The sequence below is a fragment of the Pongo pygmaeus genome, chromosome 23 (assembly GCF_028885625.2).
Source record: "Pongo pygmaeus isolate AG05252 chromosome 23, NHGRI_mPonPyg2-v2.0_pri, whole genome shotgun sequence".
NCBI lineage: Eukaryota > Metazoa > Chordata > Mammalia > Primates > Hominidae > Pongo > Pongo pygmaeus.
This window is the reverse complement of record NC_085931.1, coordinates 525,599-537,318: the sequence shown is the minus strand read 5'-3', so window position 1 is coordinate 537,318 and position 11,720 is coordinate 525,599. Positions and strand designations below refer to the sequence as shown.

At 34.7% G+C, this 11,720-nt stretch overlaps 1 pseudogene; it reads right to left on the bottom strand.

Annotated features, from left to right (window-relative positions):
- Positions 1-746: 746 nt before the first annotated feature.
- Positions 747-9,854, bottom strand: LOC134739225 (protein FRG1-like; annotated as a pseudogene).
- Between the last annotated feature and the right edge of the window lie 1,866 nt (positions 9,855-11,720).

The following is an 11,720-nucleotide window of genomic DNA, read 5'->3' as shown; positions in this document are numbered from 1 at the left end:
GGGTGAACGAGTTAACATGGACTCCAGGAACACACTGTGCCTACATGCAGAATGTTTGTGACAGGAAAGCCAGTCAGCAGGCAGATGGTCTCAGATACCAAGCTAGTGTTGGGAAGGAAGATTCAGTCTCTTGACGGCGGTGTTCCTCATTGTGTGGTTTCTATCATTTGCTTCAGAAGGACTTGGAGTACTTGTTAAAATGCAAATTTTGAGCCCAATCCTAGACCTCCTAAGACTGCATCTCTACGGATGGGTCTCAGTAGTCGATATTGGAAAAGTGCAGGTCCCTAGGAGATGCTTATGCATATGTATTTGAACTGTTGTGTTTAAGGGTTAGGGAGCTGACAGAAGCAAGGAATAGACCAAGCCCTTGGGTGGGAAGGCTCCATAACCTTGGCACTGTTAGCATTCTGGGTGGAACAGGATTCTGCCACATGCTTTGCAGCATCCCTAGCCTCTACCCTCTAACACCGTATTCCAGTTGTGAAAACCAAAAATGTCCCCTGGGAGGCAAAATAGTCACCCGTTGGGAACCGGAACCTCTGCTTTGTGGGATCAGAGTGGTTACTTTGTTCCCAATCCAAGGATCAGAACACACGATAAGAGAAAGTCAAGCTATTGGAACTGGAGTGCCAAGTTGAATCTAGACCTACAACAAAAGCTCCAAAAGCTCCTTTATAGGGCTGATCCCATGCCTCAGCTACCTAGCTTGTACAGATGCCATGTAACTCTAAATTTGGTGACAGAAGGAATTTAGAGGCTAGAACTAGATAGGGTCTTTCAGGTTAGGCCAGCACACAACGTGGACTTTTGACATCATCCAGATGCTTGAACCAACCTCAGTCCTGAGGCAGAATTTCCCGTGGCATCTGATACACGGCCTGGATTTGGAGCTCTCACTGAAATTAGATGCCACGGGAATATTGTGTTTAGGAACTCTGAAAGAGACAGGCTTCAACAAAGCAGACCTAAGCAACACGTAGCATCTGAACTTCTTTATCAGCTTCCATCCCAGCCCACGAGGACAAAAGCATCACATACATATCCACTGTGGCAAACCTGTCCTCAGTAGGGATTTTCCCCAGTACTACCCTCGCCTCTGTCCTGAGCCCACTTGCTTCTTTGTAATGTTTCCACTTTCTGTCCCACTCCCTAATAGATGATTTTTCCTCTCTGCCCAGCCCCCTAGTTCTGATATTTGGATTGTCTGTGATCTGAGTAGTACTTAGGAGGTAGAATCAAAGCCTTGTTGATTGGATTGGGAGTTTCTCACTTCCTATTAAAGGCACTGATTAAGCATCTATTGTATAAAGTAAAGTAAGATTATGATCCAGTAAGAAAGATTCCACAAGTAGCGCAGGAAGAATTGGTTTCTAGTACACTTCATGCTTCAGGACAGGAAATCCAGAAAAAAATTCTGTGGTACGTTAAGTGTGTACTGTAAGTTTCATTTCCATATGAAAAACTGTAGTTAGCTAAAAAGTACATCCGTGAAGAATCCTGATAAAACTTGCTTAATCCTGGTTAAACTAGCTGCTAGCTAAACAACAATTTCACAACAACTCAAGAACTCTGTAAAAGCATTTCCTCTGAATATTTTATTCAGAAAAATACACAAAAAGATAAGGCAGAAACAAAAGTCCCAGTCATTTGCGGTATCTGTCGGTTTCAATTTGGCTCTCCTGTTAAAACAAAGAAAAATAGTAAAATTAATCTATGTAAAAGATGCCATATATATTCAACTGCTAATAAATATAAAAAGCTTTAAAAATGTGTGCTCAATTTTGGTTACTGTGTTACCACTACACTTATGTTAAAATATGTATACTTTTAAATTTGGTTTCTATAAAAAATGGATTCTAATCTTATAAAAGTTATTTCCTAATATTCAATAAATGTTGTCTAAGGGCTTTTTCAATCCAAATAGCAATTTTAATTATTCCAGAATTTAATGGTGCTCTAAATTTCCATTTAACAGGGTGAGAATGCTGTATTATTACAAGTGATAAAAGTTACAGGACATAGAGGTTATTCCGTTTTAGGGTCCACATCCTGATTATATTTTATAACATCTTCTTGATTTCTTACAACTACATACATATTCATTTGCTCAGCTGAAAAAAAATTCTTAACATTATTTACTAATTTTAGGTATGAAATCTACCAGCTAGTTAACAGGAAATATGTAATTAAACGTTGCCTTTATCAAGTAATGTAAAAAAAGGGTAAGAGTAACTTTGGAACATACGACTTGAATGAGCGGCTGGTGATTATCAAAATCTGGCACTTAATTGATTTATACTTGTACACTCACAGCTAAACATCTCTGTTTTTCTACTTTGTAACTCTAGGACATTACTTATCTACATAGGAAGAGTGATAAATATTAATAATGTGCTATGATAAACATCCTGCACTCTTCCAAATCTTACAATAAAACTGCTTCAATTTCACTTGTTTAGCTTTTATTCTTAGTTTTTTAGTTGATCTATGCTTATTTTAAGGAACCCGAACTACTCTAACAGAATCCACATAATTTTTATATTAGTCAAACTGCTTCTAACTCTGGTTGTAATAGTAATAAAAAGATATTGATAAATTTATGAAGTAGATACAGTCAAACTTGAATTTCTTAAAGTATATACTTAGAATCAGTTATAATTTTTAGATATTCTTTCTTGACAGTCTTTTCCCAAACTCATGATGCCCTCTTTAGGTAATATTGCCACACTCATAAATTAGAAATAAAGACAAAAATTTGAAAACTACAGTAATTTAAGAGAATATAGGTTTTCTACATGCCATTTCTATTGGCTACTGAAAATAGTGGAACTAAGTAAATAAATGGCTACCTGTCCAGAAGCATCTCATGCAAAAATCCATCTTTCTGAGCCTTTTTAAGAATTTTACTGTCTTCTTTACTTATTTTAACTTTGTGGTCTTGGAAGCTCTGAAATTTCTTTCTGCAAAGAAAATGTCTTCATTGAAAAATACCTCAAACTCTGATTATACATATTTACTATTAAATTTATAAATACTGTTAATTTCTTTTTTACATATTAAAAAGTCTAATTATAGGCCAGGCACAGTGGGTCACACCTGCAATCCCAGCATTTTGGGAGGCCAAGGCAGGCAGATCACTCGAGGTCAGGAATTCGAGAACAGCCTGGCCAACATGGTGAAACCCCGTCTCCACTAAAAATACAAAAATTAGCCGAGCATAGTGGCATGCGCTTGTAGTCCCAGATACTCGGGAGGCTGAGAAAGGAGAATCACATGAACCTGGGAGGAGGAGGTTGCGATGAGCTGAGATCGTGGCACTGCACTCCAGTCTGGGGGACAGAGCGAGACTCCATATTGAGGAAGAAAAAAAAGTGTAACTGTATTTTTTTTAATAAGCTGGAGATTCTGAACAACAAAGATGACCTTTGTGACCTCTCAAGAGCAGGGCCACTCATTGACTGGGTAGCACAAGGCCCCACTTCTATTAGGGCATGCTGGCTGGAGTCCCCTGTGTCCTGGCCATAGCACAGACTTTGACTGGCATCACGCCCATTCTATGAATGAATAGAGAGATTGACTAACCCTAGTGACTAGCTTTGGGAGCTGGTAGGATGATTAGGAAAACTGAACCCTCAAGAAAAAAAAAGCATTTAGCTCAGTACTCTGTCCTAGAGGCTACATTGTGTTGCCTCTTCTTGTCCATGAGTTTCCATTTTTTCAGACAGGGTCTTGCCCTCTCTCCCAGGCTGGAATGCTGTGGTGATCAGAGCTTACTGCAGCCTTGAACTCCTGGGCTCAAACAATCCTCCTGTCTCAGCCTCCCAAGTGGCTGGGCCTACAGGCATGCACCACCATCCCCAGCTAATTAGGTAATTTATTTTGAAAGCACTTTGAGAAGCACTTCACTGTCAAATGTGTAGGTCTAAAAGGAAAAGCATACATACACATAATTGATTTCACATTGTTTTACATTTCCTTTGTCTTCTTCTGGAATGTCATCTTTTTTCTTGGTTTCTCTTTCAGCGCAGGATCTAATCTAGATATTGGAAAAGAGAATCCAATGGGTTATATGTTTATTTTCCACATTCCCCACTTTACATATCACATAAGAACATTTGAGATGGTTTCTTATGCAGAAGAAAAAATTAACTGAGCAATAATATTCAGAAAAAGACCGGTTCTGGCTATGTGTTTTTACTTCATATATATAATCTATATGAGTAAGTGCTATCACATTCTTCCTCCTCAGCCCTTGTGTCAGAAACACTACAGACAAAATTATTTCAGAAACATTTTATACATCAGATCCTGCTAGGCAATAAAGCAATCATTAATTTAATTTTGTCCTCCAAGTGAATACACTAGGATCAAATTATCCCTAGTAGACAAATGTCATTTGATCAGACTGAAAGCTCAATAGTTATTTTACATTGCACAGGCTATTACCAAACTATTAAAACTTTTAGCATTACACAACTTGTTTTTAATTAATTGGAACCCACCTCTTTTAGTAGCTTCTTATGTCCTCCTAAGTTGGACAGATATTTACTATCACATGTCATAAGTTAATTAATCTGCATTCAACAATTAAGATCACCCACAGAACAGGCAATGGGCAATGGTAAGGATTCATGTCTCCTAAGGGATCTCTGTGGCCGGAGTCCAGTTTCAGAGCTGCTTAGAAAGTGATGACAAATAACATGTTTGTGCCAATAACATCTTCATGACAGTTTTGATTTGAGAGGTCCCAGACCTCAAAACATTCCCTGCTAGGGCCTGTAACACAATGCTACCTTTAGTAAGAGGGATCTGTGTTCTGGTAGATAAGGCAAGGTCCTAAAAGTGAAGGGCTGACAGAGATTAATTAGGACAGCCTGCAATTAAATGGTATGGAAAGAGTCCTAAATAATCACTGTTCAGAGCTTCCAAGTACTTGACTAACCAAAGAGACCCAGAAAACTTTGTATTTCATCTGAAAATTGCTTTAAATAGTGAAAAATGCAATCTTTGTGTATCTTTGTGTCTTTGTATAAGTGAACAGCACTGCATATATATTTGCAATTGTTGCCTTCAATAACGCTTTTGTGATGATATCCAGATGAAAAAAATTTAAACATGATACAATAAAATATAAACAAATTAAATTAAATGCAAGTCACAAAGCCATCTGCATTTCCTCAATGATCTGTTTCCTAAGAAGCAATGTGCTATGAAATACTGAGAGTGGCCTCTGGAGTCAGCTGAGCCTGGGTACACATCCTGTCTTACCACACCTTGAAATCACTGTGATTTCCATGAACTGACTGACAAAAACCACGAGGATGTAAGGAGCGTCAGAGGCTGTCTTCCTGTCTGTAAGACTGAGCTCACATTCACCTCACAGGAGCATTATGGAAATTCTAGACTACAACGCCTGTGCCGGATGCATGCAGTGAAAAAATATAGCATTTCACTTCTCTAACTGTAAGAAAATATCTACATTTTAGATTGAAATTGTTTGAGCTTTAGATTTGAAATTATCTGAAATCAAGAGTATGCTAAAAAGAAAATCAAACATATGACCGGAAATCTAACATGAAGCACGTACAGAGAATTGAGAGATGCTTTTAAATTACACTGGCAGTAGAGAGAAATGTAACATAAATTTTTATGCTCTAATTATAAGAATGAAGGGCATTTTAGAAAAGGCTTTTGCCCCCTCTCTTAGAGCCTTCCACTCTGGCCCCCACAATGCCAACAAATCTGGGTCAGACTGGATGCAACTTGTGATTCCCAACAGAGACAAACAAATCAAGGTTCACGATGCTCAGTACTGCGTTGGAATGCCAAGACACAGAAAAACCATGTGTCAAGAAGGGGGGAGTTATTCTTTAGACACATCCTGGTATATGTTTATCATTAAAGATCAGTGGCTTTTGTGAATCTAAGAAATTAAACCTTAAATGTTTTCATCAAATTCCAGTTAACTACCTGATTTATCTAGGTTATATTAACAGTATTATTTAGAATTTCACCTTGATATGAAGATGTCTGTTTAACTTTTACAATGATGTAAAACAAACTGTAGGAATAGGGAAGGCACAGGCCACTGGTGAAATGGATAACGCGTCTGACTAGAGATGAGGGAATTTAGCCTGGAATAAGGAACTTTTATTTCCAGCTTAGTGAGGCACACACATTTTAAACATAAAATAAAAATCATGTTTTATGTGATTCATGTTTCTCCTAATGCAAAGAAGACAGGTACTATTAATAAAAATATTTTTAAAATGTAAGGGCTAAGGCCCCAGAAGTTCTGCTATGATTTTTTGTTTCATAGAGTGATTATCATCACAGAAGCTCAAGCATTACATAAATACAAACGCACATACCCCGACCTGGTAATTCTGCTTCTGGAAATTTATCTTCAGGTCCACCCACACATGTACAAATTGATGCATATTCAATGTTACATACTGCAGCACTGTTTCTAAGAGCAAAAGACTGGAAACAGCCTAACTTTCCATCTATAAAAGACTACATAAATTAAGGTACATCCTTAAAATGGAATATTATGTGGCTGTTAGAAAAGAGAGAGAGAGAAAGAGAAGAAAAGCAAGAAAATGAGAAAATTTTATACATTCAAACTAATAGTAGAAAACTCTCCAAGATACCATTTTAAGGAAAAAAAAAATCAAAAGCTGAGAAGACTATAGAGGAGGCTGCCTTTAGTGTAAAAAAGTTGAAAATTATAAATGTATTCATATGTTTATAAAGAAATTTTAGGAGACTATAAAAAAACAAACAAAGGGAAAGAGGAACAGGAGCTGGGACTCAGTTGAGTAAGATGCATGGCAGGCATATGTCTTCATCTTCATATGCTTTTATTTAAAAATGTTGGATCACGTGTACATGTTATCTATTTTAAAAATTAGATTTTAAAATACAAGCAAGAAAATAGGAAAATGAAAGCTTAAAAAAAGCATGTGGAACTACCAGAAAAAGATACTAATCCACGGAGATAATGGCAAGGTAGCTCCTAGATGCACTGATTTCTCTACCACATTGTATAAACAAGCCATCCACTATGGGATTTATAATTAAAAATGAGTCTATTTGAAACAGCACATTATAAAAAGCTATTAACTAAATCTTTAAAGTGACAGTAAATGATGATTTAACATTTTAAAGAGATACAGTCACATCGCATGTGTGAATGCAGTCATCTGTATAAAATGTCATCATTACCTTGATCATTTCTTCTTCTCCTGCTGTTTTCTTTTTGCTTCTATGTCTCCTGCTTCATTGCATCTAATAAAGCAGCTATTTGAGGCCAATAAAGCCATTTTCCCCTAAGTGAAACAAAATAACAAAATAACCATGAGGATACTTCTTCTAGAAGAAACATTAAGTGTTTAGACTGAATTAATTTTTCCTCCCTGATTTAAAAATCACAGAAAAGAACTTAAGAATGGAACGTGGAAAATATAATACAAGAACATATAGAAAAGGAAACCAAAATCACCTTTCATTTTACTATTCAAAGATTACCACAATAAACATTTGTAGTGTATCTTCCTAGTAGGACTAAATTCTAATTAGATGAGGTAGGATTGCTTCCTTTCTAAAAGATCTATTGAAGATAAAACTGTTTAGTTCTGTTTCAAAAATTAACTTTAAAGACAAGAACATAATTATGAATGCATACTTTATTCAAATATTAGCATTTTAAGTAACATTTATTTTCTTCAGAATTAGAAAACATGAAAAGGTATATACAATGCCTTTGGTGTTTTGAATTTAAGAATCAATGTCTGAGGGACTTTTGTGTGTGAAAATAAATATTCATACACTTTTTTAGTTGTTTAATGTTTGATGTATTACACTGCTATTAAACAAAACTTTAAAAAGTGATTTTCTTGTGTATCTAAATCTCGGTTATAAATTTGGTTAGCTTAACTCCCGTAACAAATAAAATGTTTATTTATAACTTGTATTTCGTTGATTCTTTTCGAAAAGTTGGAATACCATAACATTTAGACAAAATATTTATAAATACAATGATTACAAAATATGTTAACCTTATATCACATCCAGTTAAAAACATGCTGATAACATGGATTTAATATCTTAGTAAAGTCACAAGGGCTGGATGGTCTCTCATCTGGATGGCTCCTGGTGAGCCCTGGAACATGGCGGTTGACATCACATGGTGTGGTCCGGGCGATTTAAACCTGTGCCAGAGATTATTCAGCTGAGTCCTTTTTGCAATAGAGTTTTAAGACCCTCCTTCATTTAAATTTAAATTTTTGAAACTTAGTGTCCTTCCTAAAAATAAAATGAAATGAACTTTCCTAAAGTGTTGTATTATTAGTACTCTCTAAGTCATCACCCAGGCCTTATGAAATGTTGGCATTTCTACTGGTGTAACTTTTATTAGAATTATCTCATCATAGCTAGTAGGATCATCACAAAGCGGTTGCAACACATTACAGGTAATGAAATCAATGTAGTGTTTCCTGAACGGTATTGGGTGGGTGGGGTGGGGGGGAAGGAATACACACAGACAAACAGAGGAAGAGATAAAAGAGAATAAGAAATATCAAGGTGCATAACACATGGATAAGTAAGTATTGTTAAGTACAACTCTTGCTTCGGTTATACATATGTGTGTGCTGGGCTGCAATGTAAAAATGCATCTCTCAATGGATTAGGTCAAAATAGTTTTCAAGTCACTGACTTAAGATTTTATCCTAGGGGATGAGGAACTTAGTCTAAGTGATTACCTCTTTCTGGTAGGATGTTTGTTTAATCTGTCATCTTAGAAAACACTGCTGACTTCCTATTTTCAGTTCATTATTTTATACTACCAAAGCTGCTACTCAAAGGCTGAGCTTATCTTCTATTTGCTTGTTCTGCGTGGTGCCCACTGGTCCTTACTGTTTCTGATATAGTGATCTACTTTTTAAAGACAGTTTAGCACTCATATATTTTTGTTCAATCTTTACTTCTCACACAAACAGAAAAGGGAAATTATGTATTCTGTATCAACAAAGATTTAACAAAACATCCATATACTACAACTGTCTACTTACTAAAATGAAGAATTAGTATATTATCTTTTTTCTTCTTATATTAAAACTATCTTTTCATAAACTATTAGCTTATGAACTGAAAGTCTTTTAGAGATAATTTACTTCAATGAACTATTATTATTTATATTTTATACGCAAATTGTCACAACTTGGTCTTAGCTGGCTCCACATTTCGCTTACAGTCTGTAATGTTTCTGAAAGCATCCATGATTTCTGCTACAAAGAAGATACTTAGGAAGTATTCTGTTTTCCTACTCTGAGACCTAAAATTGACTGGTTCTTCAATGGAAATGAGATCCATATCTAGGCACTAAGGGTATACAGAAATAATTGTGGGCAAAAGTACTAACGCTATTTTTGTTGCACTATATTTTGAGATCTCTTTAAGGCTCTATGTTCTTACTGATTTATTCCAGTTTAATGTATTATACTATTTCATCCTACTTTTTCATTTTAAATATATTATGATTGACTGTTACAGACTTTCTGTTAAACTGACAGGAAGATTTTATAAACAATAACAGCACTTACATTTTGAAAGACTTGTTCCCACTGTTCTCTTGGTCCAATTGCATCTGAACGCTCAACAACAAGTTCATCTGAATTTATACCAAGATATTTTCCATAGCCAGATTTCAGGGCAATTCTATACATTAATAAGATAGATAAAAGTTAAAAACTGAGAGAAAATTAATTATAGAACATCAAAACAGGACATGTGTATGTGTGTGGGTGTGTACATATCTAAAATTTCAGACTGGACATATTACAAGTGTTCAAAAGATGCACGTGGCTGAGTGGTGACTCACTCCTGTAATCTCTGTGCTTTGGGAAGCCAATGGGAGAACTGCTTGAGGCAAGAAGTTCAAGATCAGCCTGGACAACAGAGTGAGACCCAATCTCTAAAAAAAATTTAAAAATTTAGCTGGGCACGGTGCTGTGCACAGTTTTAAATTTAGTTTTATATTTTGCTTTTTTAATATAAACATTGTACCTTATATATTACGTAACAAATATTTCCAAAATTCATCATTCTTCAATTATACCTCTTTAGTTATAAAGTTCAATGATACATTACTAAAACTTACTTTTTCGCTTATCATAAATAGTTCTATTTACATCTATTCTGTACATAAAACTGATTTATCCTTAGAAAAAATTCCCAGAAATTATTGGATCGAAGGGTATAAACTATAAAGTTCTTATATCATCAAACTGTTTTCCAGAAAATGCTGCTTCCATTTACATTCTTACCTCAAATTAACAGAGTATGTTTTGTCACATGGATTTTTTTTTAAACATTATGACTCTAAAAAAATACTTGAAAACCTGATATGGAAAAAAAATATCCTATTAATTTGCATTTTAGTAGTTAACTAGAATAACAATTGTTTTTCTTTTCCTTTCCTTTTTAGTTTTTAGATTATCTGGTAATGTCCCTTGTCCATTTTTCTATTCAGATCTGATTGTTCGCAATTCTTCTACTGGGGTCTTCAGTGCTGTGAATTCTATACAAGATACATATGAAGAGTAAAAACTCACTGCCTATTAAATTTGTTGCAAATATTTTCCTCATTTGTCAGTTAATTTTCTTTATAATCCTTTTTTGTTTATAATTGTAAAGCAGTTTAAAACTATTGAATTTTTTCTTCCTCTGCTTTTATTCTTTGTCTTTCACCCTACTTATCAGACTTTCAAAGAAACTATAGAAATAATCATCTTAATGTGATTTTTAAAAATTATTTCTTTCACCTTACCAAGAATCTCTTCGGATGCCAGAATTGACTTTTACTCCTTTATACGTTAATGATTATATAACGGAAATCATTATCGTGTTGATGTAACCAATTACTAAAATATGTAAGTTCACTTTCAGTATCTTTTACCCAAAGAATCATTCTATACTTCTGCACAAAGTGAGAATACAAAAGGTTATTTAATAAAATGACTGTAAAAATAGTGAGTAAAAATATTTTTTGGTCGTTACGATGCAGTAACATTCTCTGCTGGTTTCAACAATATTCCTTTTTTTAGTCTTCCTGTTTGTCTTTAGACTTCCAAACAGTGAGTTTAAATATCATAGCAACAATGAACCAGGTTTTGTACTATTTGATTTATTTTTTAATCTATCTCATTTGCTGTGTGAAATTATTAATCTTCATCTTTTAACTTACGCATCTTTTTTCCAGCCTAGCATTATATATTGATAGGAAATCCACTAAAAGTAGATCACAAAATCTACATTTCAAAAAAGCTATTTTGTTTTTTATATCAAAATTACCATGGGCTTAAGACAGATACTAAAATTTTTAATGAATACAATTAAATTTTTAAAATAACTGGTTACTAATTATATTACAACATAAGCTCACCTGGAGTCGGATAATTTGACAGCCATAAACTGCTCTGGAGGACTAAGGCCCTCATCAATTATTGGAGAAAAAACATTTGAAAATAAATTTGACATTTGCTGTAAATATAAAGACATTATTTTGCTTTAAAAAATGTTGTTATTTGGGTGCAGCGCACCAGCATGGCACATGTATACATATGTAACTTACCTGCACATTGCGCACATGTACCATAAAACCTAAAGTATAATAATAATAATAATAATAAAAGAAAAAAATGTGGTTATTTTCT